The following is a 25,002-nucleotide window of genomic DNA, read 5'->3' on the forward strand; positions in this document are numbered from 1 at the left end:
GTCCTCTTTCATTCATAAACAACACCCATAACGTGTAGACTATGAGTTGTCTATTTCTTTTTCTTTAAATTGGAGTGAGAGTTTAAGGACTCTTGCTAATGCAATTCAAGTGCAGAAAACCTTGAGATTTTTACAGGTTGTTTTCTAATCTTTTACAGTTGTTTCACCCACACCTAATTTTCCAGCAGTTTGTTTTCATGACTCACATTTAGGGAGCCTTTTCTCCCTTTTAAAATCTCAACATTGATTTATTCATTCATTTCTTGATCAACATCCATTCATCAACTCCTACTCTGTCTCAGGCCGTGGGCTGGAACATGAGGCACAAAGGCGGGGCCACTGTGGTCTCTGTCTTTGAGTTCAGTCTTGAGGAGATACACACATGACCACATGATAGCATCTCATGAAAATGAGCTTTCTCAAACCCCTTCATGCATCAGCTTTTCCATGTGTCTTCCTGAAGCATTCAACTTTTAAGTTGTATAAAAACAACTCTCACTCTTTTTCCCCTGTATTTCATTGGTCTGTGCCGCACTCAGTTAGACTGTGCAACTACTATAACAGGTGGAATGAGGCTAGGCAGATTTGGGAGCTCATGGTATGTGTCTAACTCAATGGGTGACAGCAGAAGTGATAGCTAGAAGCCAGTCAACCATAAAGGTTCACTGGGCCTCAGACATTGATTAGCATGCATCAGAGGGTGAGCAGAGAGCTTGCCTTAAGCCAGAAGTTTGGGCTTTAAGCAGATGCTATGGTATATGTGTGTGTCCCTACAAATTCATATGTTGAAATCCTAACTCCTTTAAGTGATGGTACTAGGATGTGGGGCTTTTGGAAGTGATTAGGTTATGGGGCCAGAACGCTCATGAATGGTATTCATGATCTTATAAAAGAGGCTCAAGAGAAACCCCCTCACCCCTTCTCTCTGTGAGAACACAGCAGGAAGGCACCATCTATGAGCCAGAAAGTAGGTCCTCACCAGACACTGAATCTGCTGGCACCTTGATCTTGGACTTCCCAGCCTCTAGATTGTGAGAAATAAATCTCTATTGCTTGTAAGCCACCCAATCTATGGTATTTTGTTACAGCAGCCTAAATGGAATAATAGCAGCAGAGGTTACTTAAGAGAAATACACTACACTTAATGTACAGAGATATGAGAGAGAGGTATGCTAGGATGCATCACATACAAGTGCTAAAATGTATGGATGGCCATTGTTTTGGACTGAGCTCCTGCACATTGTTTTGGACTGACCAAATCACAATGGAGCCACTCATGCTAGGTACCACATAATCTAACATACCTTTAAAATGGGCTGGTAGTAAGAAAAAGAAGAAAGAGAGAGAGAGAAAGAGAAAGAGAGAGAGAAAAAGGAAAGGAAAGGAAACGAAACAAAACGAAAGGAAAGGAAAAAAGAGGAGAGAGAAAGAAAAAGAAAGAAAAAAAAGAAAGAAAGAAAAAGAAAAAAGAAAAAGAAAGAGAAAGAAAGAAAGAAAAAGAAAGAAAGAAAGAAAGAAAGAAAAGAAAAGAAAAGAAAAGAAAAGAAAAGAAAAGAAAAGAAAAGAAAAGAAAAGAAAAGAAAAGAAAAGAAAAGAAAAGAAAAGAAAGTAAGAGAGAGAGAGGGGAAGGAAGGAAGGAAAGATGGAAGGAAGGAAGGAAGGAAGGAAGGAAGGAAGGAAGGAAGGAAGGAAGGAAGGAAGGAAGGAAGGAAGGAAGGAAGGAAGGAAGGAAGGTTGATTTACAGCAACCAGGCGGTCTACTTGAGCAGGCATGATAAAGAAGTCCTCTCTGTGAACCCCACAACGTTGAAAAAGTCTGCTTTTTGTTCCTTGGTTTTGGTTTCTTCAGCATTTTCTGCCTGTAAAGCCAACTCCCTCTACTCAGGTCATCAGAGCTGATGTATGTTTTCTAGAAGGGATGCTGCCTGATTCATGAATTGCTAATACAAGCCAATCACACCTTTAAACTCAATGTGTTGAAATTGTATCTTTTGACAAAAGGTATGTTTCAAGACATAGAGAGGAAGGCTTCTCAAAAAAGATGACCTGAGAGTTGGTCTTAAAATACCAGCAGGAGTTTGGCAGAGAAGGAAGAGATTCCAAGCTTAGTAACAAGCATATATAAAGGTAGTGACAAAAGGCATGTAGATAATGTGTACACCTATGACTTAAGTGCATGTGGGCACATGAGTCCTAGGACACACATCCAAAGACAAAATGTTCATAGTGGCCCAGTTTGAACAGAAAAAAAAACAACTAGAAGCTACGGTGGGAGAATGTCTTTTTAAATGAGGTACAATTACATACTGGAATACTATACAGTAGTGAAAATGAATGAATTATAGCTACATACAATATCATGGATGAATCTTCAGAATATGAAATTGATTAAGATAGCAGAATTTATACAGCACGACTGCACTTCTAAAAAGTTCAAAAAGTTCTAAAAAGTTCAAAAAAACTGAATGGATTTTGTTGTTGTGGGTTTAATAAAAAATGGTAAACAGCAAAAAGGCCAGTGTGGCTGGAGCAGAGAGAAAGGCAGTGAGAGCGGTAGGATATGGCATCAGAAACATGGTGAGGCAGGCACATGGTGAGGCACCCACTGGCCATCATAGGCCTTGGGGTTTCCCCTGAGCGGAGTGGGGAGCCGTTACAGGCTTTTGAGCAGAGGAGTGACCTGATTCAACTAATGTTTTCAAAGTCTGTATGTATGTCTAAATTGTGTCCACCTATGAAACAAATATATTACCTACATGATAAAACATGTGTAACAAATTAGACATGTCACACACTAATACACCAAGCCATAAACCATTCTTAGAGTGAAGTTCTTTGTTAATGACGGTGGATATACATTCACATTTCATATAGCTTTACTGATAGTTTTGAAATGTAGAAGCTGGCTCTACCACTGCTGTTGTAGTTTCCTCACACTGCTGACCAAGAGTTTGTCATGGGAGTAAGAAAATGCCAGTTCAGCTATATCTCACCATCCACTTGGGCTTGACTTACAGATATTATTTTGTTGTAGGGATATCTTTAAGCAGTTTGTTCTTTTGTGGGGGTTAGTTTAGGTGACACTTGATAAGGTAATCTGCAGATCTTCATCAGGGCAGCAAAGCCACAGGCGCCCTTCCTCTCCCCGATCTTCCACCCCTGTCTGCATCTCTGAGGATTCTATGGGATAGAAGGTGAAGTCTTCGGACTGGCTGGTTCCTATGGTACCTACAGGCCTGTGAACATCAGGTCTGGAAGAGAAAGGCATGTGCAGACAATGCTTGGTCAGAGGGATAGGTAGAGAATCCTCCTAAAAGGATGGTTTAGAGCTGCCCTTCAATACAGAGGTCACTAGTCACATGTGCTATTATTGAACTCTGGAAGTGGCTAGTGCAAATTAAGATGAGCTTTAAATGTAAAAGACACCTGCATTTCAAAGATCTTGTTAAAAAAAAAAAAAAAGCAAAATATCTCATTAATTTTTTTAAAAGTGTATTTTTTAGAGTGCATGTTAAAATAATATTTTTATAATATTGGGTTGAGTTTAATAAATTATTAACATTAATTTTACCTGCTTTGTTTTTTCCCTTTTTTCCCTATTATTTGCTTAATGTGACTACTAGACCGTTTTTTATTGCATACATGGCTCATGTTTGTCGCTCACATTATATTTCCATTGAATAGCACTGGTCTAGACAGAAAACCAGTTCCCTAAGTTATGGAAAAGTCCAGATTTATCAACATTATCAGTACCTTTTGTTCCAATTGGTCTTGCCCATCATGTTCCCAATAACGGCCCCATTAGGTGAAGAAGCCTGTGGTGAATGCCTTTAGGGCACATTGTGAAGGTGGTGCCCTGTGATTCAGGTAGGCGATGACTGATGAACCAGGGCTCTGCCATGTACTTGCCAGGTGACCTCAGAAACATCACCGGCACATGGCTTTCCTTCCTTGTCTGTAAAAATATGAAGGGAATTCATCATATAATACCCCATCTTTCTGGCTCTGGGTGCCTCCTTCCAGAAGTATTTGCACTTTTAAAAGGGAGCCTCTAGAAGGCAATGCTCAACCCAAATTAAGAAATGCCAATGGCAAAACTTCAGGCCCCAGTGGAGGAGGAGTTTTGGAGTAGAGAGATCCTCCTGGGTCCCTGCAAATCACAGCTCAGATTCTATGTGAAACTGATAAACATATAGGAACTCACAGGACAGACTGGCCCTGTGAGAAGTAGTAGGCTGGGATGGAGATTCCAGATGGGTCTTCATTTGTACCACCAAGCATATGCTGTCGATTTAAGCTGCATGGTCAGGCTATTATTTCATGAGCACATCCTCCTCTGGCACATACACACACACTTCCATAAGTGCAAACATCCACATGCACACACAATGAGACAGCAGAAGGTGCTTAAGAAAGCAGCCTCCCAGTCCAAGAGAGGAAAGCATCCCTCACTTAGAGAGACAGAAGCATAGGAAGAAGTCTCCAGGAGCCTCAGGAAGCAGGTGGCATGCTGCCAGGTCATGCATAGGAGCCTGATCCAAGGCCAGTGAGACAGAGCAGCAGAGGCTGCAGGGCATCCAGAGACAAACAAATAATGAGCTGGCAGCTCCCAGAGAAGTGGCGAAGCTAATTGCATACCTGACAATGGTAAGCGGTTAGGCAAAATGGAGAGTTCCAGCAGAGGAAAATCTAGTTATCACAGATGGCCTGGCTCTGGAAAGTGAGGGGAAAGGGCACTTAAGAAAGGAGAGATTCTTCCCCAAAAATGGCAGCTGTGAGATGGAGAAGGGAGGGGTGCCCACATTTATGCATTCACTTCATTCGATGCCATGTGAACAAACAGGTCATTTACGTGCTTTGAACACAGAGAGATAAACTAAAATGGAGTTCCTCTTAAACCACCCTTATCCATCCAAGCTTTATCCAACTCCAAATTCTGCCTCCTCCAGGAAGCCTTCCTTTCCCAGAAACTGCAGTCATAAATGGTCTTGCTATGAATTTCCAAAGTAATTTAAAGCAAATAGTCAGGGCCAGATCTAGGGGGAGAAATCAACTCAACACCTCACACACAAAAAGTCAACTTAATTTAAAACTGTTTATTTTTTGTTTAGAAAACATTCACTTCATTTTTAAATTAAAAACAGTAAGCATCTAATTGTATGAAATTAGTACTAGATAGAATATATTAAAGGGTGGGAGAAAGAGAAAAAGCAATGAGATGGGAGGAAAAGGAAGAGAGTAACAAAATAAGTTAAGTGGAAAAGGCAGCAGTAGATGAGGGAGAGAGAAAGAGACAGGAAGAGAGAAATAATTATATGAATGAAGAGCTAAAGAAAGAAAGGCTGGAAGGACCTGTTGTACACTCAGAATGTCACTTTTAAAAAGAATGCGTATTCTGCTATGGACTTTGTCTAAAAATGTTCATTAGGTCAAGTTGGTTACTAGAGTTGTTTAGGTCTTCTATAACCTTATTGATTTTGTATCTAGTTGTATCAATCACTGAGAGAGGCATGTCGGAGTCTCCGACTATGATGTGTTTTCTATTTCATCCTCCAGTTCTGTCAATTTTTGCTTTACTTATTTTCAGGTTTTATGGTAGGATTCATACATGTTTAGAACTGTAATGTCTTTTGGTGAACTGACCCTTTTGCTCTTCTGTAGTGTTCTTCTTATCCCTGGTAACTTTCCACGTTATGAAGTCTATCTTTTCTGATATTAATCTAACCACTTCAGCTATGTTTTTAAATTACGGTAAACTACACATGAAATTTACCATCTTAGTCATTTTTCAGTGTTCAATGGTGTTTAGTGGTGTTAAGGATATTCACATAGTTGCGCAACCCATCTCCAGAACGTTTTTATCTCGCAAAACTGAAACTCTGTACTCATTAAGCAACATTTCACCCATTTTCTCCTCCCCACAGCCCCGTCAACCATTCTACTTTCTTCTTCTATAAATTTGACCATTCTAGACACCGTATACAAATGGAATTATACTGCATTTGTCTTTTTTGACTGGCTGATTTCACTTAGCATAATTTCCTCAAAAGTCATCCATGTTGTAGCATGTGTCAGAATTCCCCTCCCTTTTAAGGCTGAATAATATTCCACTGTGTGGCTGGGCCATATTTCATGTATCCATCCAGCTGTCTATGCACATTTGGGTTGCTTCTACCTCTTGGCTATTGTACATAATGTTGTGAACATGAGTGTACAAATATCTCTTGGAAAAACTGGCTTTCAATTCTTTTGGATCTATACCCAGAAGTCAAATTGCTAGATTGTATAATAATTCTATTTTAAATAGAACCACCAGACTTTTTCCATATTGGCCACGCCACTTTATATCACTTCAGTTATTTCTTGATTACTCTTTGAATGGTACATATTTTCCATTATTTACTTTTAACCTAAACCTATTTGTATTTTTATATCTAAAGTCTGTCTCATAGACAACATAGAGGTGGGATGTTGTTTTCTTGTTACTTTCCACTCTGACACTCTCGGTGTGTTAAGAGCATTTATATTTCATGAGATTCTATGTAATTTAACTGACATGATTGAATTTAGATCTATTGTTTCATTAGTTTTTCCCCTGTTTCTTGCTCCTGTTTCCCCTTTCCTGCTTTCTCTTGCACTATTTGAATATTTTTAGTATTATATTTTAATATACCTTTTAACTTTTTAGCTATATCTCTTCATATTATTTTTAATGGTTTCTCTATAAAGTATAATATACATGGATATTTTTTCACATTCCATTTAGAATTAATAGTTTACCACCTCAGGCAAAATATAAAAGCTAGGAATGTCCATTTTAAAGTGGCATCCAAGTGTAAAGACAAGGTAAAGTAGAGTGTGTACTGTTTGTTTAGTATTGAAGTGGTAAATATGAATACGTACATGTTTGAACATGCATATAGTATTTCTGGAAGCCCACACAAGAAATCCTTAGTAGTGACTGGGGAGGGCAAGGGTAGGAGGGAGGACAGGGATGGGAGCAGAGTTGTTTCTCATGGTAAATCTCCTTGTATCTTCATTTTCTTTTACCAAGTTTATCTATTGCCTTCTCAGAAAATAATCTACAGAAAGCTTTATCCATTTCTTATTCAAAAATATCTCTATAAATGTCAATAGTGACCTAATTGTTGAAGATTTTATGAAAGCTCAAATTTTTAAAAATTTAGGAGCTCTGCTTTTAAAAGAATAATCTAAAGCAATTGAAATTATACATCAGTGGCCACAGAAGTCACTTTTAAAGAGTAAGATGAAGTTCAATTAAAGGCCCCAGAATCTCTTTGTAGAGTCACTTCCAGCCTTTCTCATTTCAGTGGATGACACAACATCTAAGCTCCAGTGATTGGTCTTAGTGAATCAGGACTAACCTATTCTTCTTGCCAGTGATTGATTTACAGCTAAGCATGGGGCCAATGAGACCTGACAGAAGTTCCACTGGAGCCCTTATGAGAAAGTTTTCTTGCCCTTAAGACAAAGACCCCATTAAAGACAGCCCTATTTCTGCCTTTGGACATGACTGTGTTAGAATGTGTGGCCTAAAACTGCTGTAAAGAGCTGGAGGCAGAATCCTACCACCTACTATCTCTTTGTTGTGTGACTAATATATTCCCTTTCTGTTTGAGGTTTAAGAGTTTTTTTATTACTTGCAACTGATAGCTTTCTAACCAATATACCATCACTTTTTTTCATGTATTCATTATTCACATCCACATAATCCCTTCTACATGTGAGAGCAGGCACACAGTATTGATAAATGCATGAGCCCTCGCTGCCTTCAAGGAGCCTATAGTCAAGTATTCCTGCATCTGTCATGTCCTTTGCTTACACTTGTCTCTCATGATCATTTCTGACCCTTTATGGGTCACCTCTACAATATACACACCTAATTGTTTACCTTCCCTGTGAACTGCCATGACTGACAACCCTTCCTCAATGTCATACATACCCTATACTTTTGTTATAGCGCTTTTTAGACTGCCTGGCAATCGCCTCTTCATTAGCCTGTGAGCTCCTATTGTGAACCCCCAAGGCAGTCACAGGGACTGGATACTAATAATGCTTGGTCAGGCATCTGCTAACTAGCCACCCTAAGGACTGGGGGCACTGTGAAGGCAAGTTCAAATGTTAGGGAGAAGTCACCAGCTATTACTTAGAAGCCAGAACAGGGGATGCATGCAGGTCCTGAACTACAAGTCAAAAGAGGAGAGAACAGAGAGAGGAAGGAGTGCCATAGAGGCAAAGGACAAAAACCCCTGTCCCTGTGGGCCCTTCCTCCAAGCCCCAAACTCCTTGACTTCTCCTCCCAGATGTCACTGCACAACCAGGAATCCACCCAAAAGAAATATGAAGCTTTCATCTGTTTAGCTGTTTGGCTGGATGGGCCCTTGTTTTTATACTCACAGGTCTAGTTAGGTAACACTCTTCCCTTCCACCAAAGTTCTGCACCCCTCCACCCCCACCCTCCTTGATCTTCAGACATGGCTCATCATGTTTCTGGCCCTGCCTGCCTCCTTTCTAACCCATCCTTCTTAGCCAGTTCACCAGTAAGTGGTTTCCTGATCGATTCTTCTCAATGGGTTTTCTCAAAAGCCCTTTTAAATTAAATTCTATTATTTGTTCCAAGGTTACTAAAGCCAACATAAGCCAGCCCAGGTTCCAGTGCAGCTCAAACAGGTGACTTCTCATATGACACAAAAGTTCTTAATTGCAGACCACAGAATTCACTCTAGTGGATTTAAACACAAGGGTTTTTATTAGAGGTAAAAATAGTGAAGAAGGCTGAAGAAACAAAACTAGATGAATACTTCTCAACCCTTGCTTTACATTAGAATTGCCAAGAGAGCTTACAAAAATAAAATGCTCATGTCTTCATTCAAGCCAATTAAATCAGAATTTGTAGCATTTTTTTAAATGTTCAAATGATTCTAGTGTATAACCAAGATGCAGAGCTATTACTCCAGACCAATGGGTCTCAACCTTGGCTACGTACTGGAATCACCTGGGTAGTTTTAAAAATGTTGATCCCAGGCACCACCCTTAGAGATTATGACATAATATGGGGTGTGGCCTTGGCACCTGCAGTGTTCAAAGCTTCCCAGGTGATTCTAATTAGAGCCTTGGCAGAGTTCCAGTATAGTCTAAGCCAGTACTTCTCAACCTTGAATGGGTGTGTGAATCACCTGGAGATGATTCCCTGGGAGTAGCCTGGCGCCTGGGATTCTACTCCTGATCTGCGGACAACAGTTTGGGATGCTAGGCATTAAACTGAATTTCCAGGATTGGCTCCCAAAATTACAGCTCAGACTTGGGCCACCTAAGGAGCTGCAGCCTCTCCTGCAACCAGGAAGCTGCAGTATCTGATATCTGCCACCAACAGCTGTCAGCAACAAAACCGGCACTCCTGTGTTGATGTCCACTGGCCAAGTAAATATCCACACACTCCACCTCTCTGCTCAGTGACTTAGATCCAAATCCAAATCTCACCTGACTACAGCTGCTTGGTGAATCCTAAGGTGACACCCTGAATCTACCTGCAAAGATTCCTGGGAAACACATTTGCCAGCTCTTCAGTCTCAGCACAGTAGAGAGGGATTGAAACAAGTGTTGAATAAACCAATCAGCAGTTACCGGAACAGTGCCAGGAGAGTCACACTTACTGTCTACCTTACTGAAGCCTGAAATTCTACCATTTGAAAATAATTTCTCAAAATGAAGCACTGTTGGCCGGGCATGGTGTCTCACGCCTGTAATCCCAGCACTTTGGGAGGCTGAGGCGGGTGGATCACGAGGTCAAGAGATCGAGACCAGCTTGGCCAACATGATGAAACCCTGTCTCTACTAAAAATACAAAAAATTAGCCGGATGTGGTGGCGCATGCCTGTAGTCCCAGCTATTCAGGAGACTGACGCAGGAGAATCACTTGAACCCGGGAGGTGGAGGTTGCAGTGAGCCGAGATCACGCCACTGCACTCCAGCCTGGGCAACAGAGCGAGACTCTGTCTCAAAAAAAAGAAAAAAAAGTAAGCACTGTTGATAAATGCACGAGGTTATCCATGCCAGCAAAGGATGACCGAAGAATTCAAAACAGCCTTAGAAGACTGGCTAAGCATGAAGCACCCTTATAGTAGAATAATACTATGCAGCTAATGAAACAAAAAATAAAAATAAGGCAACTCTCAATGGGATGATATTGAAGGATCTACAAGGCATATTAAAAAGTAAAATGAAAAAAAGCAAGATGCTATAATTTGTGCAAAAGGGATACAAGAAATACGTGTACCTTTAAGTTAATATGGACCCTCTGGAAGGATGCATACCAAATAGGACTCAGATATTGATTTCAGAGAAGGGAACTGGGTGGTTAGAGGATGGAGATGGACCATAGGCTTGGCACAATACATCTGTTCTATGTTTTGGATTTTGCAGCTATTATATAAATGAATACAATCTCCTTTATAAATGAATTAAAATCTGCTCTATGAAAACGCCCTGCAAATTGTGACAGATGCATGCATGCATTTATTCAACGCAGATGTATCTAACCCTCTCCCCATTCTGAGCCCTGTCTCAGTTCTGTGGAAGGGCCATGGCATGGTCCCCAAGACTGTAAGACCCCATGCCACAATATGGTGGGTGCAACAGCAGAGGTGGACACACAGAGCCCCAGAGCACAGAGGCGGGGGTGATTGGTTTAGTCTAAGGGGCCCCAGGTATGTGGACTATAGAAGACATCATTTGAAGGGAGACTTAAGGAAGATGGAAAATTGTGCTTGGTGAAGAAGAATATTCCAGACAGAGAGAATAGCTTGTGCAATCTGCGGCTTGACAGAAGGCACAGTATGCTCTGAGCAGTATGAGCAAATAAGATGGTCAGAGCAGACGTCAGCGTGTCGGGGGTGTATACCCACATGCATCTCCCTGAGCTCCCCACAACTCCCTGTGTGCATGAGGATGTACAGAGCAAATCATCACTGGATAGACTTTGAGGTTGGGAAGCTTTCAGTGTGAGATTCCCAGCTGTAGAGTGGTTCTCTTCTCCTGACCAAGTCCATCTGAAAAATACCAAACAACAGGAACTGCTAGGCTCAGAGGTAGACCTAGCTGCACTTGATTATTGGTGCACTCAAAAACACCTTGAACTAGGCTGGGTGCGGTGGTTCACACCTGTAATCCCTGCACTTTGGGAGGCCAGAGTGGGCAGATCGTGAGGTCAAGAGTTTGAGACCAGCCTGGGCAATATAGTGAAACCCTATCTCTGCTAAAAATACAAAAATTAGCCAGGTGTGGTGGTGCGTGCCTGTAGTCTCAGCTACTCAGGAGGCTAAGGCAGGAGAATCGCTTGAACCCGGGAGGCGGAGGTTCCAGTGAGCCAAGATTGTGTCACTACACTCCAGCCCAGACAACAGAGTGAGACGCTGTCTCAAAAAAAATAAATTAATTAAAAAAAGAAACACCTTGAACTGAGGCAAAGAAGAAGCTAGAAAACCTCTGCTCTTAAAACACTATTGTTTTTCTGCTCTTGCAATAGTTTGCTGAGAATGATGGTTTCCAGCACCACATGTTCTCACTCATAGGTGGGAATTGAACAATAAGATCACTTGGACTCTGGAAGGGGAACATCACACACCAGGGCCTATTATGGGGAGGGTGGGGGGAGGGATTGCATTGGGAATTATACCTGATGTAAATGACGAGTTGATGGGTGCTGACGAGTTGATGGGTGCTGACGAGTTGATGGGTGCAGCACACCAACATGGCACAAGTATACATATGTAACAAACCTTCACACTGTGCACACGTACCCTAGAACTTAAAGTATAATAAAAAATTTTTAAAAATTTGAAAAAACATGATTGTGCATGTATACATATGTAACAAACCTGCACATTGTGCACATGTACTCTAGAACTTAAAGTATAGTAAAAAAGAAAACAATAATAATAATAAACACTATTGTGAAATTTTAGGACCTTTATCTGAAGAAACTGCTTCATGCTTTGAAGGAGTAAATGGGTCCTCCCACCACTGCCCACCGCCCACTCCCAGCTGCTGCTGCGATGAACAAAGGCAGAATGCTGAAGCCCACAGACATGTCTTTGCCTGCATTCTCTCTCACCTTCCTCTTCTTGGGACCCCCCCTCTGCTGTGGGAGTTTAGACAGAGATACAAGCATTGAGAACACTGCAGCAGGCCAGAAAAGGGCAAAGGCATATTGGACAGGATCATGAAAGATGTCATAGAAGAGGGCCATTTAGGCTGCACCTGATGGGCAAGAAGGACTCAGGTGGGGAATAGGAGGAGGACGTCAGGGACAGGGAGAGATGACACCACAAGAGCATGAGAAAGGGAGATGGGAAACACAGAGACAAGAGACAGACAATTTCCAGAGAGGGTAAATTCACCTCCCAGGCTGCCATAGCAACGTACCACATTGGGTGGGTTAGAACAACAGAAACTAATTCTCTCATAGTGCTGGAGAAACAAAGTCTAAAATCAAGGTGCCATCAGGGCCATGCTCTCTCTGAAGATGATAAGGAAAGATCCTTTCTTGCTTCTTTCTAGATCCTGGTATTCCTGAGCTTATAAAGACATCACTGCAAACTCTACCTGTGTCATCACTTGGAAATCTCCTTGTGTGTCAAAATGTCCCTCTTCTTATAAGGATGCCAGTTATTAGATTTAGGGCCCACCCTAATCCAGTATGACCTCATTTTCACATTATTACATCGGCCAAGACAATTTCCAAATAAGGTCATGCATACAGGTACCAGGGATTGGGACTTCAACATATCTTTTGGGAGACACAATTCAATACACGACAGATATTATTAAATAAGTATCCTCTGCTGAGAAAACTGTGGAAGTTTAGTTAAGAATTCTAAGGCTGTCTCCAAGCTCAGAGATAGAAAGTAATGGATCTGCAGGGCTCTCCATAGTCACTGCAGGGGAGTTCTGCCAAGTGCCAGCCCTGCTCAGTTTAGACTTGGATTGCAAGCAATGAAAAACAGGTGAATTTAATCAAAGAGCAGCTCTTGTCCCTTTGCAGAGTCCTTCAGACTATTATCAGGATGCTCCCAGCTCCAAAATTCCCCATCTGTACTGGAAGCTGGCCTGTCTTTCCCAGGTCATCCACTCGGTGTATCTTCTCCCTCCTACTCCCTCAACCGCCATCACCAGTCCTGTGTGCCATAAACTCAGGCTGAATTTCCTGGCTAATAAACTAGTGTTTGCCAACAGCACACATAGTTTCATGTGCCAGTTGGCCATTTGCTTCTTAATAAATGGAAACTTCTTGGAGACAAAATTCCTTAACACAGAGGACAGATTTAGCCCAGTGGGGCTTTATCATGTTCCTTCACCCACTAAGCATCAAGGAGAAGTGGGACCTAATCCTTAGAGTAATCCAGTGCTTTGGGGATTTGCTCCCCAACTCAGTGTTAACTGTGTGGCCTAGACAGACCTTGAGGGTGACATGGTGGAGATGGAAAAGTGTATAACTAGTTATGAAAAAGAAAAAATGCAGTAACCCAGGAATCATCAGGCCCGAGCTTTAGTCCCAACTCTGCTCTCAGTTGCTGTGTGATCTGCAGTGAGCTCTCATGTCTGCAAAACTCATTCTAGTAATTACCCGTGTGACCAGCAGCAGATCCCTTCTCCCTGGGCCTTAGCTCTTGCTCCTCTCAGTGGTGGAATGAACAGAGGTCTCCTCTGGTTATGACATTTATTAGTGATTTTTACAAGATGGTTTGACTCAAATCATATTTTAAAAATTCTTGTCTGTGCTTGAACACTTCAAATGTTTTATTACTAGGTCTACAGTACATAACAAAGTAATTGTGTAATTAAGAGATAATGTCAATGCTGTAGAACAATGTTGACAAGATAATAGCCTTCTGAAACCACATAAATGCCAAAGCAAGTGTACAGACTGATAGGTAGAAAAACAGAAAAACAAGTGGCAAATGGCCCAGAAGCTCTTTGTAGTCCATGTTGGTTTATGTGCCTCTTTCCCCAGCTTCTGTCATGACATTCAAGTTCTGGTCTCCATCATGCCCCAGTTCCCAGGCATGTGGGTCAAGACTGAGGAGAACAGGATTCATCTGTGACAGCTGGTCCCCATCGTCCCTTTACATGCAGACTCACAGAAAATGAGTCCCATTGGCCCCCACCTTTGGAGAGGCTAGAGGTCATGTAGTTCAGACTCCCCTAGTGCCTGCCATTGCCAGATAAAGATGAGACCAGAGTCAAGAAGGATTTGCTCTGGGGAACTTCTGAGCTGATTTATGGAAAAGGACTGGAGCCCTGGATTCCTTCCCAGTTTGCCACTTCTCCTTACTCTAGCTAGAATGCCTTACTTAGATGCAGTTTCTCAGCAGAGAGAAGGAAGCTGCAGGAAGTGGAAAAGGGATGGTTCACACGACCTGGAGGCCCAGAAGCATTTCCCTGCAAGCAGAAGGAGGGGATCAGGCATTGTCCTAACCAGGCAGCCTAGAAAGAGGAAAGTCATGGAGTGATACAATTATGAAGGCCATGAGTGTGGAGGAGGGCTTGTCAGCTACATGTTACAGTATTTGGTTTTCTGTTTGTTTGTTTGTATTGAGAAGGAGTCTCACTTTGTTGCCAGGCTGGAGTGTAGTGGCCCGATTTCAGCTCACTGCAACCTCTGCCTCCCAGGTTCAAGGGATTCTCCTGCCTCAGCCTCCTGAGTAGCTGGGACTACAGGCACGCACCACCATGCCCAGCTAATTTTTGTATTTTTAGTAGAGACAGGGTTTCACCATGTTGGCCAGCATGGTCTCAATCTCTTGACCTCATGATCTGCCTGCCTCAGCCTCCCAAAGTGCTGGGATTACAGGCATGAGCCACCGCACCTTGCCTACGTGTTACAGTATTAAGAAGGGCTGTGCACCCTTGAATTTGAGGAGAGGTAAGAACGGAGCAAAGAGGGATGTGCTCCTGGTTCATGGGCATGGAAAGAGGCTAGACCACCCTCTTTTGGAAAAAGAGACCTCATGTGCTACAAAGACTACTGGGTTTAGAGCCAGAAGAACTGAGTAGAAGCTAGTTATTTGTTCAGTGACTTTGAATGAATCATGGACTTCCCCTTTCTAGGCTATAGCTTCCTTAGCTCTGAAATGAGGGCAATGAACCCAATCAATAGTGCCCACATATGCTGAACTGAGGCTGACTTCCATTTCCAGCTGTTCCCTGGGTGGCTAGCATGATCAGGGGGCTAGCTACTCCTTGAAGCTTCTCCCAACTCTATCATCCATAGATTCTAGGAAAATATCAATTGATTCACAGTGGTTTTGATAAATTCCTGGATGCCAGAGCTATAACAGGGTCCTAAGTATAGTTGTGGGATTGAGTTGCACCAGAACTATGAGAATAACATCAGGTAGACATGCAATTCGTTGATCTCCCTGTTGGACACAGAAGCCAGGATAAATGGCCCACAGGTCCAAAGAGGTTTCAGCCCTGTCCTCCCACTCCTCCATGCCTTTGAGCATGCTCTTCCCTCCTCCCCACCTTGTCCCCCAACCCGACCCTTCTCTCCTCCCCCTCCTATTCAACTCGGGATACTGGGATACCTACTGGGGAAGCTCTGCTGACTTCTCTGAGCTGAGTTAATTACTTTCTTTGTCACATTGAATTATTTATATTCAGACCTGTCAGGATTGTTTGTTTTCAGATTTGTCTTGCAGGTTAGACATCTTGAGGGCAGAAACTGTCTTTTTGTCTCTCTAAATTGGGTGATGATCATAGTGTCCGCACAGAGTAGGAGCCCAGTAAACTGCTGTTAAATGACAGTGATGCGGAAGGGGGCAGGGAAGTGCTGGGTAGAGAACGGCGGGTCCCTGGCAAGGGCTCCACCCCTGGTCCTGTGCCCACGGACCTAGGTGACGACAGACACTCCTGCCTTGGCGCACAGATGTTGCATTTTCCAAGACCACCCTGGCCCGCCACTCCCCCATCTTGTGCCTATAAAAACCACGAGACCCTAGCGAGCACACACACAAGCGGCTGGACGTCGAGAGGAACATGTCGGCGGAAGAAGACACAAGTGTCTGGACATTGAGGGGACGTAGAGGGGAGCACATCGGTGGAAGCGCACACGACAGATGCCAGCACACCAGCAGGCCACTGACCAGCAGAAGGACGCGGAGTTTGGCCAGGGCGATCAGAGAAGAGTCCAGCCAGCCAGTGGCCGACTTCAGAGGAAAACCATCTCCTTTCTGGCTCCCCCATCTGCTGAGAGCTACTTCCACTCAATAAAACCTTGTGCTCATTCTCCAAGCCCATGTGTGATCTGATTCTTCCAGCACACCAAGGCAAGAACCCTAGGATACAGAAATTCCTCTGTCCTTGTGATAAGGCAGGGTTCTAACTGAGCTGACTGCCACAAGTTGCCTACGGATGGCTAAACTAAAAGAGCACCCTGTGACACATGCCCACTGGGGCTTCAGCTGTAAACATTCAGCCCTAGACACTGCCATGGGGTCAGAGCCCCACAACCTGCCTGTCTGTATGCTCTCCTAGAGGTTTGACCAGTGGGGCACTGAAGAAGCAAGCCACACCCCCATCACATGCCCTGCCGGGGGACAAGGAAACTTTTCGCGTTTCAACAAGGAGAAGAGAAAAAAAGTAGAAGGGAAAAAAAGGGAGGGGGCAGGCAATGGAAGGGAATGAAAAGAAGGAAGAAAAACAGTGGTTCCAAACTCCTTTCCCCCTGTAAGGTCAGTAGAGAAACTTCAACCCTCTTCTGTACCTGCATGCTTTAGTTTGCATCCAGCACTCAGCCTCGTGCTGCCCAAGGCCTTTCAGGTCTCTCTTCTGGGTGTGTGGGAGCACATGTCCCTGCTCCCTGTGTCTGCCTCTACCCCTCAGGCGGGAGGGAAGCAAAACATTAAGCCCCCACTTAAGTCTCTGTCCCTAATTCCCCCTCCTGCCTCCCTCCCAGCACAGAAGCCAAAAGAAATATTAGATTCAAGCACCTTCACTCTGAGAATGCATCCCCCTTCTTAAAACCATCAGTAACTGGGAGGGTAAGAGGATAATTATCTGCTCTACTTGAAAAACAAAATCTCCCTTCATTCCCTTCCAGTTATTAACATGAAATGTAAATACAGCAGCAAATGACCCATTACCCATGGCCTGGGAGGTTCTTTTAAGCACAGTGTCTGCTTTTGCAGGCCACATAATAGAGTTCTGCAGTTTTTGATTTATAAAATCACGATTTCAATAATATCAACCATTATTTATTATAAAAACAATAGAACAACAATAAAAGAAGTTAAAGGACGCCATTCTTTCCCTCATAGGGAAAGAATGTTTGCTCATAGGCATGTGGTGTTGGCTAGTGGCAATTATTGTGTAATCCAATTTTTTTATTCCATTTTTTTCACCTCATATTAATCCATAAGCATTTTCCATGTTCCTACACGATCTTCATAATTATCACTTTAATGGCTGTTTAATATCCCATCAGGTTGATGTGCCGTAATTTACTTAACCATGCCCCTCTTTAGAACATAACCTTTTAAAACATTAAACAGAAAGCTTATCAAGGTTTTAAAATAGATGGGGAAGGCGGTTTCTTGGCAACGCGCGGCATTTCTCAGGTGCGCATGCGCAGGCTGGAGCCGGCGCCCTGGCTGAGCTGGCAATGGAAACCTGGCAGGAAAAGGGGAGAAGGGAGTTCTGTTCCCAGACCGATGCTGCCAGTGCATGCCTTAGCAGCAGTCACTCACCTGCTTGGAAGCTTATAATATTACTAGTAATAACAATGGCCAATACTGACTGGGCTCTGCACTAAAAACTTTATAAAATGCATCTCATTTAATCCTCACAATCAGCCAATAAAGTGATATTATTTTTTATTTTTCATTTTACAGCCAAACAGATAGACTCAGAGATTACATAGTGGGCAAGTGGTAGTCCTGCCCCCAGGGAGTCTGGCTTCATAGTCCCTGCAAGTCTGAGCTCCTCTCTCAGCTCTGCAGCTTCTGTGCACTCAATGGTTCCCATCCTACAAGGTCCTCTGCACAGCTTGGCCAGGCTTATTGTTACCACGTTGTATCTGGAGCTCTTCGGGGCTTCAAAACTCTCAGCCGTGGCCTGGACAAGGGTAGACGAGGCTTTCTGAACCCACCATTTGTGAGTGACTTGCAGCTAACGAGCAAAGGACATACACTGATGACAAGAATGGACTTGGGCAGAAACAACCAATTTGGATTTGCATTCTGGGCTCTGGTATTTACCAGCAATGAGGCCTTGGGACACTTACATCTCTTGAAGCCCCAGTTGCCTAGTCTACAAAATGAAGATAATAGCATCTACCTTTCAGAGTTGTTGTAAAGATTCAAGGTGGCGTGTGTGACACACATGCAGTACTCAATAATGGGTACTGTTTCTATTATCTCAGCAGATAGATGAGGAACCAGTTTTAATAAGATAAATTCCTTAGGATCAGAAGCAAACTTTCCACTTCTACCCAGTATGAAACAGAGAAGAAAACTGTGAACATCAAAGGAAAACGTGAGTGTTTCATTTTCCATCAGCTTTAAAGGCATGGCTAGTAGGATGATAATAACGATAAAACAACAGTAGTAATACTGACATTTATTGAACATTTGCTCACGTCAGGCACTATACTGCCCACTCCACATGTGTTAACTCATTTCCTTTTCAAGCATCACATAGTTGAGGAAACCAAGGCACAGCAAGGGTTTTGTGGCTGCCTGTGGTATCTCCACAGTCTTTGCTGCGTGGACAACGACAGTGCATCTAGCATGAGGAGCAAGGAGCCCACTGTTCTTCGCTGAGCAGAGCCCCTTGGAGGACTCTTTTCTGTTCTCAGAGCCCTGAAGGCAGAGGGAGGAAGGGGGAGCTTCTGACGGGTAAACAGGGTGTTCTTGAAAAGAACCACCACAGTGAGTTCCTCTTTGAAAGGTCTCCAAAATGTCCAGTAAAGACTCCAGGAAGTTCCAGGATTGTCCCATTAGGGAAGAGAGGACGTGAGGAGGGCTAACTGCCCTCCTCAAACACTGGGGCTCCATTTTTGCAACTGGTGCCCTGCCTGAGTCTTATTACTCTCTAAAACCCCACACCTTGCCCGGCATATAACAGATATTTGCTACAAGTTTGTTGAGTGAATGAATGTGAAGGACAAGAGCCTGTGAGGTCTCAAGGGGTAGTGTTATACAATGTGGGGAAGCTACAGGGAGAGAAATCAGCTCAGTACAAACAGGACATGTCCATCCAAGTGTGCAGAGATGGCATGGGTGACATCAGTTGATAGGCAGTGAATCTACTCTTGCTGGATTCCCTTCAGGAGAGATTGGACAATCACCCATCCAGGAGGCCAGCCACCATTAGAACACTGTACCACATGAGCTTCAGTGTCCCCTGCAGCTCCGGGGTCCTGAGACCTAGATCTCCACAAGTCTCCTCTGAAAACTCTCTCCTTCATTTTCCATTCCTGAGATGGAAAGGAACTGAGAAGCTGACAAACTACGTTTTTTGGAGACTATATAGTGATAGAAAATTACTATGTGTTGAACCATGAATGCTTAAAGACTGATAATGCCTATACTTAATCCAGAGTGATACATCTTTAATGTTGGCGTCATCCCCAGAGTGCACTTCATGTTGGGGTGGGGATATCTTGGAGCCACAAACTGCCTTGGACATCTTGCTAAGACCTGAGGCCTTCTGCGCAGTAAATGAGTTACCTGTGGATGTCAGATCAGAGTTTGGTTTAGGAAGACAGCTCTGGCAAGGGAGGGACTATGGACCTCTCACAAACCCCCCAGAGGGGTCCTGCCCTTACCTCTGTGCAGACAGAGGCTCAGTCAAAAGTACTCAGGAGATAGAACAGTCCCACCCTCAGGACCCTCTGCCCCATGCTCTGGGAGCTTGCAGCCCTGATCCAAGCACAGATGGGGCTGAGCCACTCCATGCTACCTTCTGGCTTGGCTGCACCCTCTCACCTCAGCATGGAACCAAGGGGAATATCCAAGGAGTATGTTACCCTGCACCTGAATTTCCTCACAGCAGACAGGTGAGCAGGAAGAGGCAGGCTGGGAGCGGGAAGGAGTGCCAATACTGGGGGCAGCAATTGTCCAAGCCAGAGAAGAGCCAGGATAAAGGGGGACCCAGCCCACCAGGTAGGGATTGGGAGCCCAGGCTGTAACAGGGCAGAAGCATTATAGTCTTGACCGACAAAGAGTAGAATCCAGGAAGGGTCTGAACAATGGACAGAGGCCACAGCAACAAAAGAGGCTGGGCATGGAACTGACTTCCCCTCAGGGGCAGGAGATGTCTGAAGACTTGCTGCCCAGGGCTGTGCTGTTGGAGAAGAAGCAATGGCTCTTGAAACTGGAGAAAGGCTATGGAGAGGGTCCCAGACCCAGAAGGAGAAAGGAAACAGAAAGGATGGAGAGGAAGCCCAGTCGGCCAACCTAGAGCCCCAGGAAGCCCAATGAGGAGATGGAACTGAATAACATTTCAGGCTATTCAGAGAGAGAACTGAAGAGACTGGAACTGAAAGAGAAGTCAGCGATCACTCCACCCACCCACCCTTCATCCTACACAAGGATGCTGAGACCCTGAGGGAGTGGGGTGTCATCAGGGTACTAGGGCCTGGGTTCCTGTTCGTGAGCTGTTCTCACATCCTCAAAACGGATGACTGGCAGCAAAGCAGGAGGCCATCTGTATTTGTTTTCTATGCTGCATACCAAATGACCACAAACTTAGTAACTTAAAACAACACCCATTTATTACTTCATGGTTTCTGTAGCTCAGAAGTCCAAGAGGACTTAGCTGTGTTCTCTGCTTAGGGTCTCACAAGGCAGAAATCAAGGCATTGGCTGAGCTGGGCTCTTCCCTGCAGGTTCTGGGGAAGAATCCACCTCCAAGATCATACAAGCTGTTGGCAGAATTCAGTTCCTTGCAGTTGTACAATTGAGAGCCCTGTTTTTTCTGCCGGGTTCTAGGCAGGGGTTGCTTCAGTATCTAAGGGCCCCTCCTCATCCTCTCCATGTGGCCCCTTCTCATCCTTTCCATGTGGCCCCTTCACCTCCAAAGCCAGCAGTGGCCCCTCAAATCTTTCTTGGGTTTCACAGCTTCCTAAAGCCCCTTCTGTGACCAGCTGGAGAAAACACTGATTTAGAAGGGCTCATGGAATTGGGTTAGACCCACCTAGGTGATCTCACATTCTGAAAATCAACTGATTAGTAACCTACATTACACCTGCAATATCCCATTTGCCATGTAATGTAATCTAGTCACAGAACTAATGTTAGGGGCAGCTATGATGGGAACAGCATGGAATTCTGCCTACCACACATCTGAATAGATGGAGAGTGGTGTGCAGGCAGAGGCACTGGGGAAGGAGAGAGACAGAATGACATCGGGGCTGGTGCTCAGATGTGGGGACACAGGAACCATTGAGCACTGATGCTTTCTGAGGAAGAATCCACAGAGCTAGAGAGCCTGTGACCAGGTCTTTTTTCCTCTGCCAGTGTCTCCCACAAAGCCCCAAAACTGGATTCATAGGTGCCCTTCAAAACATACATGCCAGATCTGGGTCCACCCTATTTCCCAGACCAATCTGGCCAGGCTGAAATGTCAGTAGCAGCCTCAGCTGACACTGCCAACCACCCTCAGAATCTGTGAGGTGGGGAAGGCTGGGGAGCCTGAGACTACCACGTCACTGTGTCACGCTGCGGCAACTGCATTCCCCAGTATCACCAGACACCAAGCCTCCAGCTGAAGGCTCCTTCCAGCATCCGCCCCCACCTCCTGTAGGCCAGGTCTCCCTGAGAACCACAGCTGCTGAGCTGAGTCCCTGACACCCTCCCCTAGAGGCAGGGCCTCCTTGCTTTTTCTCAACACTGGCTGGGGTCCTGGCCACACAAGCCCTAGAAGCATTTTGGTCTGTCCTTGGCTATCTCCCACCCATGTGACCAGCTCACCAGTCCTCCATCCTGTCTGCGCTGCCCCATCCCATAGTTCATCCTCAGTCTTCACTTGTAGAAATGCTGATGAGCGAGCCACTAGATCTCACTCTACCTCATGCCAAGCTTCAGTAATCAGACTCTAAAACAGATCAGGTGAGGCCTTTGCTACACTACAAGACCATCTTGAGGGCAGGGACTGGGCCTTGTCATCCCCACGTCCTGAACACCCAGGACAGTGCCTGGCACAGGATAGAACTCAGAGCATTCCGATCAGTGGGTATGTAGCCCACTCGCGTTCAGAGTGCAGGCAGGAAACAATGGCACCCGGAAGCCTGCCTCTGCTTTGCTGGACCAGGCTGCCATCACCTTGTAGATAGGCCAGGCCCAGGGAGATAAGTGAGGCTTGCAGTTACTCCTTCATTCCTCTGTTTCTACAAAAGAGGGCAATGCCAGCTAAAAAGGATCAGCCGTTATTCTAATATTTCATATCCCACTGCAAAGTGGTGGTGAATCAGTGACTTGCATCCACCCCACCTCCTGTAGGCCAGGTCTCCCTGGGAACCACAGCTGCTGAGCTGAGACCCTGACACCTTCCCCTAGAGGCAGGGCCTCCTTGCTTTGTCTTCATACTGGCTGGGGTCCTGGCCACACAAGCTCTAGAAGCATTTTGGTCCCCTATTTTTTGGTGAGCTTCTATGGAGAGCGCATGCCATAGCATTCAGTCAGACCCTGGCTCAGAGGTGGAAAATCACACAACTTAGAAGTAGCGGGATTCTAATACCTGTCCTTGAATATGCTCTTGGGCTGGCTCAGAACCTGGGATGGGAGGGTAGCAACACAGCCATGACCTGGGACTCTGGAAACTGAAGTTCCTGGGTAATGTGAGAAACACCCTACATTACCTCATGTGCCATCTTTTTAATGTTGGAGACGAGAACATCCTTCTCTTTGCCTAATTAGGTTCAATTTATAGCAAAGATATGCAAGGAAAATAACCTTTTCTGACTGAGTTCATAGCAGCTACAACCTCTGGGAGGAAGTGGTTCCAGCAGCTGTTGATGGGCTCGCTGCCATTCACAGCTGCTTAAGCAGCAGGTTGGGAAAAGAGGGTTCTCTAGCTCAGTCTCTCTGCGTTCATTGCAAAACATCTCCTGAATGCTCCAGGAATCAGGCTGGAATTTATCATACATTTGGGGAAAATAAGTCAACCCAGTGAAAAGATTTGCTGCAACCTGTGAGAGTTATAATAGCACAAGAAATGGCCTTTCCGATACAATGGCATAAAACCTGAAGTTTTATAGGAAAAAAAACTTAGGTAGTAGGCATATTTACTCAGGCCATGCCTGCAAGCTGGATGGTTTGGTTGCCTTCAGCATGGAGCTTCTCTTTGCGGACTTTATTGCAATTTTAATTGTTGCTTGTGTGGCCGTCTACTTCATGCCTCCTCTTCCCCCCAGGGACTGCAGGCTCCATGAGGAAAGAGATGCTTTCTGCCTTTTCACCACCAATCCCCACCAGAAAGCTAGTCCCTGACACAGGAAGCATTTATTAACTATTTGTGGAATAAATAAATGAGAGATTAATGTCTCTCTTTAAAGCAGAATAGAAAACCAGAATAAAATTGAACAGCAATTGATCATATTTGGAATGGTGCAAAGCTATCAGTTGCACTTAGAATTTGTATTTCTCTAAGTCTTGCTCACAGCTCTAGCATGAATGTTAGTGAATAGGTGGTATTTTTAATCCAAGTGTTGATTTCTATAGAAAAGATGTAATTGCTTGTAATCATGTGCCATTAGATCTGAGATACTGCTAACCCTTCTGAGAATCCTAATCATTTGGACCAGGTGAATACCATCCTGTCTCACAGGCATGGTGCCCAAGGAAAGTGACAGCAAATGTCAAAACAGCTTTCTATCGCACCCCAGGGATGGGAAGAAGACACAACCTGGTTTTTGGTAGCAGTTCAACCTCAGGAGGAGCCAGCGTTTGCTAAAATAGGAACTCACCTCCATCAGAGGGAGCGGACAGTGAGCCTTTTAATTGCTGACTCTTTTGAACACTGACCCACAACCTCTCTTTGACTGGGAAAATGTTGAAGAATTGCAGCATCAGGCAGGAAGTCCTTCCCATTCGATTCAAAAGACATCAAGGATATTTTTCCCTTTACCTTTTCTAGCTTCTCTTTAGGGGACTTTAAGGAAACCAGAATCTCTAATAGAAGTGGGTGACAGTAGGTTCCTATCCACTTTAAAGTCTGTAATGAGACACATTCATCTCCCTTCCTGACCCTCTTGACGGAGTCAACTAAGTTACTTAATATTCTAATGTCCTTGAGTCCCTTGCTTAGAGAATTTCATTTGTTTGCATAAAGGGAAAATTAAAGCCCTACAGTAGGCCTCATGAAAAATTGCTAGAGTTCTTGAGTTAGATTTGGAAGCAGGACACCTATGACCAATAAATACTCCATCCTCCTACAAACTAAAAACTAACACAGCCCCATGAACTTGAGCTTCCCTGATTCTCCTCATGCAGCACACAGCGTCAATAGATGGCCCTTTACCCTTTCCTCCTCTGCTTCCTTACCCTGTGTTCGTAAGTTAAGCCCTTCTCAACCCAGTTAGAATCTTTTTCCGGTATCCTGTGTCACCCACCCCACAAGAAGGTGGTGTGGTGGTGTAAGGATTAGGAGTGTGCCCTCTGGAGTCACACTACCAGGACAAACTTCCCAGTCCCACCTCTTACCAGCTGATTGACGTGCAGCCAATTATTTCACCTCTCTAAGCTTCAGGCTGTCATCCATAAGTTGGGAGCAAAATAGCTGCAACCTCACAAGGTTGCTGTGGCAATCAGAAGACACAATCCCTAGTAAGCCCTTGAGAACAGTTACCTATTATTGATTCCAAAATGCTCTGGCCAAAACCCAATCCTTTCCATTTCCAAACATGCCCATGTTTTTCCTGCTTCTATGCCTTTGATCCCACCATTTTTTTTCCCACCAGAATGCTCTTCTCCTTTTATC

This window comes from Macaca thibetana, chromosome 4 (genome assembly GCF_024542745.1).
Source record: "Macaca thibetana thibetana isolate TM-01 chromosome 4, ASM2454274v1, whole genome shotgun sequence".
Lineage (NCBI taxonomy): Eukaryota > Metazoa > Chordata > Mammalia > Primates > Cercopithecidae > Macaca > Macaca thibetana.